Genomic DNA, 8554 nt, shown 5'->3' on the forward strand with positions numbered 1-8554 from the left:
GTGAAGCAGCAGGGATCTTGACTAGCCTCGCCTTAGAGATGAGGAGCTTGGAGCTCAGGGTCCAGTGACAGAACGAGGGTGAACAGCCCAGAGGTGGGTGAGCCAGGGGTTCCGCATGCGCACCTTGATGCGTGAGCGTACCCACCCCGACCGGCTAATGCAGGTTCTTTGGCTGCTGGACAATAAGACACGATGGTGATGAGAATGACGCAGGGAGTGGAGGGCCCAGGTGCTTGCTAAGACAAAGCCCTCTGCTGAGGTTTAACTCATCAACTCTTCTCAACACCCATTTGACATCGCATGGTTCTTAGTCATCTTTGCTGGATGGGCAGCCTGAGACTCACCAGCATCGGCTCGCCGAGTCACGGAGGTTGTGTGAGGATTTCAACCCCAACCACGGCACGAACGAAATTGTGCTCTTAACTGCTCCCTACTAACGCTCTCCACAGTTGGTTATCAGAAAGGAGAACGGACTTCCTCATTACCTCACTGTCAAGGCCGACTCCTGAGGAAGACTTCCTCGGCCTGGCTGTCCCACCGTCATCATTGTGACCATTACTCTGTCCGCCCGCACCTCGGTCTCGCCATCTGAGAAACGGAAACAACAAGATCGTTAGCCCCGCAGGGTGGTTCTAACCACGCTCTGCAGGAGTAGCCCTTACAGAAGCAGCTCCCTGGCTTCGCAGCCTTACATCAGTGCCCTCTCCGGCCAAGCAGGATATAAGGATCTGGAGAAGTTTTGTTTCTTGGAAACAGGCTTTGGAACATGACAAGCATGAGTTTGATTTCTGGCTCTGTTCCTTCCAAGATGCATGCCCCTGGGCAAATTACCTCACCTCTCTCTTGGTCTCTGTTTCCTCGTCTGTAAACAGGCTGAAAATTGCCTACTTTGCAGTGTTATTGTGAGGCATACATGAGACAGGGCATCGAGGCCCTGGCGCAGCGCCTGGCCCGGAGGACGTGCTCAGAGTCGTGCTGTCTGCGTTAGGTGTCTATCTCACGCGGCACCAGCCTATTGCCAATGCTCGGAACCCGTGGAATGATAGACAGAGAGTTACACAACTTTTAAAGGAGCAATTCCAACCACAGATGTTTGTTCCAAGGGATCCCATTCTATCCAAATGGACTCATTCATCCTCAGTCTATATTTCATAAGGGAAAAAGAAAAATGACATTCTTTATTTTCATTGGAACTTATTCTTTCTCCTCTCTCTCTTTAAAAAAAGAGAAGTTCAGACTCCTGAGGGACTAAGGAAGGTAACCTGAGGAGCTAAGACTTGATGCAAATGAATATATAATTGCTGGATTTCGAGTTGTCATTTTCTCTGCCACATCATGTGTGCCTGCCATGCCAGGCAAGCGGAAAGGAGACAGACATCCCCTTAGCAAGCCCACTCGGCTCATGGACTTGCTTTGTCCACCGACGTGGCTTCCAAGCTCCCTGCCCAGGCAACAGACTCTGCTGTAAATACCTGTTTGTCCTTTTTCCCCTCTGTTACTAGGGTGGCTAAATATTAGTTTGATAGTGATAATAGAACCTTTGCAGTAGGTGCTGACATTCAGATCTGAAGAGTGAAACACTGTTTACTTGGGACCATAGGCAAGGAATTCTACAGAACTCAAGCCTGCCTCTCTTTCTCTCTTTCTTTCTTTCTTTCTCTCTCTCTTTCTTTCTTTCTTTCTTTCTTTCTTTCTTTCTTTCTTTCTTTCTTTCTTTCTTTCTTTTTCTTTCTTTCTTTCTCTTCTCTAGTCTTTTTCTTTCTTCTCTCTCTCTTCTTTCTTCCCCCTCCCCCTCCCGTCCCTCCCTCCCTCCCTCCCGCCCTCCCTCCCGCCCAATTCCTTCCTTCCTTCCTTCCTTCCTTCCCTATCTCTTTCTCTCTCTTTCTTTCTTTTTCTCTCTCTCTTTCTCTCTCTGTTTTTTCTCTCTCTTTCTCTTTCTTTTCTTCCCTCCTTTCCTCCCTTTCTCCCTTCCTTCCTTCTTTCCTTCTTCTTTTCTTTCTCTTTTTCCTTTTCTCTCTTTCTCTGTCTTATTTCTTCATTTTATACAAACAAAACACAGGCCCAGGAGTGCGGACACCTGGCCTCCAACACGGACTGGGTCCATGAGCTGGGACATGGATCCGACTATTCTTCCACTTACTGACCTCACGGGTCTCACGTACGAAGCAACTTCTCCACTTCTGTCTCTTCGAGTCATGCAGCTTGCGTCTGTCAAATGAGGACTCAACCCACGTATCTTGTCTCTACTCTCTAAGAAACACCATGCACGAATTTAAAAGTTTTTGGACCTAGTATAAAGCAGGATAAAAATTACCCTCAACATAAACAATCTGAGTACAGATCCAGGTCAGGATGACAACTGGTCCACTTAAACACGATTAGTGTGTTTGCTTGGGTCCCTAACGGGCGTCATAGTTGTGTGACAGATATTTTCTACCACTTGCTTCACACGGCTGTCATTACTTTTGGAACATCACAAACGTGTCAATGAGCATCAGACCTCCTGAAGGTTCATTATAGCGTCTTCCTTACAGGTGCCACAGAACCCAGAGATATATATTCCTGGTCTCATCGGTATGGATATTTTGTTGCTCTAATGTACTTTCTCTGAAGATTTTCTTGCAGTTTTCTATTAGAGTATCATTGTTGAGAAAGATGCCGTTGAACTTTATTAATAAAGCCCATGGAAACACAGACACCAAGAAAGGCAGCACTAGAAAGCAGCCTACCTGGTCCAATGGCTCCCACCCCATTTCAGAGATGGGCAAATGGAGGAACAGAGGAGGTGTCCACTAAGCCCGGCCTTTGCTGAGGTCTCCTGAGCCCTTCAAAGGCACCAGTCCACCCCGTCACACTTCCTGTGGATGGGCCTAGTTCCGCTGAATCTTTCTGGTCAGATATGCTAACGGAACACCTGTAAAGCCTTGAAGTGTTGTTAGGACAGTGAATAAGCCCAACTACCTGTCAAACATAATAATGGCACTGTGAGGAATTCCGTGAGTCCTGCCGATGACGCCCCCTGCTCTGGATGCTTCGATCCCAGGAGGTACACAGCGCTCCAGAGCAGAACAGCCGATGCCACGCAGATACACATGCCGTTCTTAAAGTGCTCATTAGTATTCCTCGTCCTTGAAGAGTGACTCCTCCACCCCTCACGTTCCCAGGGAAGTTATGAATATGTATCAGCAACTCCCGCCCCACCCAGATACATTTTTGAGGTAATTATCTACTTTTGTTATTGTTGTTTTTCTGGATTAATAAGCTTCAAACAACACCTTGATCGCCTGGGGGGAAAAGGCTGGCAGCACCAGATGGCAGCCCGTCCGGACCGCACATGCGCCTTGAATCCGCCGATTGTGCGGCGACGTCCCTGTGGGACAGGCCGACCACCCCTGTCCGGCAACTTCCTCAGGGGACGGGAGCACTGGCCACTGGCCACTGGCCACCCCGAGCCTCGGTGGGGAGGGCTGCGATTCTGTTCAAGGTCAGGAGCTCAGCCTTAGTCCACGGCAACATCAATGGGACTGTCTGTTGCTTGAAACAATGTTTTGTTTGTGATGTGGCTTTGGAGAGTCACGCTGTCCACGTCCCCAGATGGCACAGGAAAATGAAAAATCTCACCTCACTTGATTATTCTTCAGATCTTTGTGATGACACTAATTACATAGTCTCATTAGCAGGCTCCTGTCCGGAGAGTGGGGGTGACTTGAAGAAAGAGGGTAAATTTTGAAATTTGCTTGATTTTATCTTTGGCTCAGGGCTCAGTAAGAGCTTAAGAATGAGTATATTAACGTTTGCTGATTAAAAAAAAATGCCATGTGGTAGTTTATTTAAGATCTGTTTCTTATTTTAAAACTACTGTATGTCAGGTGACTGGGATGTAGCCTCTGCCCTCAAAAATATGAGAGGGAAAACAATCTTGCAAAGAGGTGCATGCGATGATGATGATGACGAATTTGAACTGCTCCAGCAGAGGCAGCAGGGAGCATTACGGTGCCTCAAGGGACAATCAGTTAATTCCAACTTAGATGAAGGGTGCAGAGGGAAAGAGTTAGGGAACATTTCAAAGAGGAAGCAAACATGAGTTTAATCAGACAGGGAGAGAGTTGGCATTTCCAGGCAGAGGGAATGGCATGTGCAAAGGTCCTGTGGAGGCACTCAAAGAGACAATTTGAAAGAGACCATTGGTTTGGCTAACCAGTGTTTGATGTGCGTGATGGTCAAAGAGCTGGGGCATTGCCCCTTTAAGACATTCAGCAAGCTTGGATTTGATCCTGAGGCCAGTGGGAGATAATATTTGGCTTTAGATAAGTGGGTGATAATAGGAGATTTGCATTTTTAAAGGGTCACTCTGGCCCTTGTCTGAAGAAAGGACTCTACTAGATGCTGGAGTTGACAAGGCTGAGAGAACAAAGGATTAATGTAAGAGGTGATGAGGCGTGATCAAAGGTAATACCTAGAAGATGAATACAAGTATGTTTAGGAAGTAAAACCAGCAGGACTTGGTAATGGAAGAAGAATGAGAAGAAAGGAAGAACTGAAACTTTTTAGAAGAAGCTCTGAAACGAGGTCAAGGGACACTGGAGAAAGCAGAGAGAACCCATCCCTCTTCCTTGCTGGTGGTCTGGGTTGACATAGTCCTTCCTGGTGAGAAAGCAAGGTCAGGCCAGGGTCAGGGGTGGCCCTCTCCATCCCATTGATAGGGTGGATTCTTCTTCAGTGCCAGAGGGCTGTGAGCCTCCTGACTGTGACACTCTCTGTTCTAGAAGAAGCCAATTCACCAGTCTTACTTACAGCAAGGCGCTATAAAGGCGAGACCCTCAGGCATCGATAGACTTCTCCCCAGTACAGAAATTTCCCTTTAAACATTTCTTTTTTTTTTTTTATGTTCCATATATTTTTTATTTATATATATATTTTTTTCTTTAGTGATTTTAGAGAGAGAGGAAAGGAGAGGGAGAGAGAGAGGCAGAAACATCGATGAGAGAGAACATCGACTGACCGCCTCCTGCATGCCCCTCACTGGGGTTTGGGCCCACAACCTGGGCATGTGCCCTGATCGGGAATTGAACCGGCAACCTCTTGGTGCATGGGTCGACGTTCAACCATTGAGTCACACCTGCCCAGCTAAACATTTTTTATCCTAGGCACTATCTGGCCTCCTTAAATACTTTCAATGATCAGACGCTCAGTAACTTACAAGATTGTTCTGTGTGAATTTGGGCACGTTTAACAGCGGACGTGGACACCGAGAAATCAATTTTTAGTCTACACAATGCTGTTGACTATATTAAATCCTTTTAGGCCCACCGCCATCGTGCCTGGTAGTTAGGAGGTTTTCTCAACGCCACTTCACCAGTAAGTGGTAGTACCAGCCTGAACCCCGAAAGCGGGGCCCCGCTCCTCTGCCCCCATGACGCCATGTGTGCCAGCGCACGGAAACATCGCATCTCCATGATTTTCCGGGATCGTGTCAGTCTCTCCCCCCCCCACTGTTTGACTGAAGTCCCTTGGAGACCACGAACTCTTTCATAACCGTCCATCACATCCCTGCTCAGGCACTGGCCCAGAGGACAAGGTGTTTGGTAAACGGTGGTTGGAAAACAACAACAAAAGAGTCCGACCTTGTTGTTGAAAGAGTCAAGTCTGAAATCACCGTCTCTGCAACTTTCCGTCGTGGCTTTCTTTGCTCAAGCCACGGGGAAGAGACCTTTGCCCTTCACCTGAGGATCCTCAGTCATGCCTTGTTCACCCAACCTCCGGTGCCTACGGTTTCTACCCTTGGCTTCCCATTCCCCCTCCCAGCGGTAAACTTTCCTTTTCCCCTTAGCTGGTTCTGCTTTCTAAAATGTTACTAATGAATAGTGGGAGCAGCAGATCGCTCGCTCACCACAACCAGCTGCCCTGATTGGAAAAGCTTGCCCGTGTATACAAACCCTTGATGATTTCAAGAGACCAGACGGGAACCGTCACGGCCTCTGGACTCGAGCCCCTTCGGGCAGCCCTGGGACCGCCAAACCACGTGGATGCAAAGAACACCGCGATGAGTCAGTGGCCCAGATGTTTTGTTGTCGGGTCATCAAGGGTCTGGAGGCTTGGGGGCCTGGATGCCAGGGTTGGTGTGGATGGGTAGCCAGCCATGGCTCCAAAGCGAACACTGATAAGGTCAGGGCTGGTCGCAGAACCAACGGGAGGTGAAACAGCGGGAGGGGGAGAGGGATTCCGGCAGAAGGAAGAGGGCATAGTGGAGGGGGTCAGGCTTTTGGGACATCGGTGGGGGACAGCGCTGGATCTATCAGCGAGGTTGATATTGGACAGCTCTTGAGGTCCTGCGTCACCATTCCTAGAAGGAGGAGCATGGCACCCGCTCTGTGCTAGAGGCTGTGGGGCAGGCTGGGAGGAAGTGAACACGACAGCCATGGATGTGCCCGTGTGTAGGGACACTAGAATGCCCCATGTGTCACGGTACGTGTTCGATAAGGGAGTACCGGCACCTAGGGGTCCTAGAGGAAGGTCACCTACTCCAGATCTGTGAGTGTGTGCGTGTGTGTGTGTGTGTGTGTCAGGGCGTTCCAGCAGTCTTCCTCAGGAAGTGAAGTCTTAGCTGAGAGTTGAGGCATGAGTAGCATGTAGCCAGGCTGGGTCAAGGACAGCCTGTTGCCATCACAGGGACAGTACTGTGACAGTCTGGGTGAGACAGGAGACGTCCAAGCATGGGAGGGACGTCTGTGGATCAGAGTGAGTGGCAGGAAGAGAGGCAGCAGTGTTCGGGGCCACGAGCTGTGGGACCCTGCCAGCCAGCCGAGTGGCATGGTCTGCGTGTCTGCGCCCTCTGCCTGCCCGGGGAGGGGTGGTGGAGAGGGGCCTGATGGCAGGCACAGAGATCCATTTGGAGGCCGTGGCAGGAATTCAAATGAGAGATGACAGAGGCTCGGACCTGTCCCAGGTGGCGTTCATGGCTCCTTTTCAGTTCCACTTGGGTCCCTCCCAGTCATGGGCCAGCCCTTTCGCTGCCCCCTGATCCTTCCTGTATCCCTGCATCTAGGACGGCTCCGGGCACACAGGACATGCTCACAAATGGCTGCTGAACAAAGTGAACAAACTGCTCTGGTTCTCATTACGGAAATTCTCATCACTGTCCCTATCCCTTCCCTTCCATCCTCTCCCCTCCTCTCCCTCCCCTCCCCTTCCTTCCCTTCCCTTCCTGCCGCTCTCCTTCCCCCTCCCCCTCTCCTCTCCACTCCCCTCCCCCTCCCCTTCCCCTCTCCTCTCCCCTCCCCTCCCCTGCCCCTCTCCTGTCCCCTCCCCCTCCCCTCTCCCCTCCCCCTCTCCTCTCCCCTCCCCTCTTCCTCCCCCTTCCCCTCCCCCTTCCCCTCCCCCCTCCTTTCCCTTCTCTCTCTCTCCTGTTCATAGGAGTAATTCTCAACTTTTCAAAGAATTAGGATCTTATTAAAAGCAGGAATGGTAATGTCTTCCACCTATCATATATCCATGAAATAAATATTCCTGATCACTAAATATATTTCTAACTTTTTGATTTTTCCCCTATCCTTTCTTCCCCACTGCTAGCGTCTGTGGAAGCAGGCCCTCCAGGGCAATGAGCTCTCTGTGGGACCACCTGCCCCAGCATCGGAGGGGACTTGAAAGAACATGGGTATAGCAGTGAATTATTAAGTAGCACCAGGTGCCAGACACTGCTCTAAGCTCTTTTGGGGATTTTACAATTTAATCCTCACAACAACCCTACAATTAGGTGCTCTCGTGATTCCCATTTAACGAGCAGAAAACCGAAGCACAGAGTAGGTAAGTAACTCACTCAGGAACACACAGCTTGTAAGTGGCAGAGCCAGGAATCACCCTCCAGAGTCTGTGCTTCTGAACAGCTGCCGACCGCGACAGCACTTTGGATGCCAGGTGGAGACCGAGCTCCTCCAACACCATCCCCAACACCAACACCATCTTTTCTTCAACATCTTTAATGGCAGGAAATAAACCAAGGAGGAGTGTCTCTTCCCAAAAGCCAAAGCTAGACTGTATTCAAATGCCACCCATTGGGACGACGGTCCTCTTCCCCTTCGGACAGTAGGCTTGGGTTTCACACTCCAGGGAATGCTGTTGCCATCCGCCCATCCGTCATGCCCCCCGTGACTCCCTTTCTGGGTCTGGAAGGCCTTCCGTGACCACGAGGCTGGGGTAGGTTCCCCACCTCTGTGTCCTCACAAATCCTTTCACACTCTTTCACAGCTGCTTGAGAGGTGTCCGCCAGGGGATGACCTGTCCTGCCTTGCTGGGCATTGAGTCCCCGAGCCTAGTAGAGGGTCAGCAGATTGTATTTGTCCAGATAACGTGTTGAGCTGGTGAGGTCTTAAGACAGATACCACCTTTTCTATCAAAGGGACTCATTTTCTCCTTCAATCTGAACGTGTTTCTCCCTCCCTTTTCCTTTTTTATTTTCACCTTTCTTGCCACGTGGGATGCAGGAAACATTGGGGCCACACAGCTGGATGTGCTGTGGAGAGACCTGGCTCAGCGTCAGAGCTGAGTTCTCCTTCCA

This window comes from Molossus molossus, unplaced genomic scaffold (assembly GCF_014108415.1).
Source record: "Molossus molossus isolate mMolMol1 unplaced genomic scaffold, mMolMol1.p scaffold_m16_p_14, whole genome shotgun sequence".
NCBI lineage: Eukaryota > Metazoa > Chordata > Mammalia > Chiroptera > Molossidae > Molossus > Molossus molossus.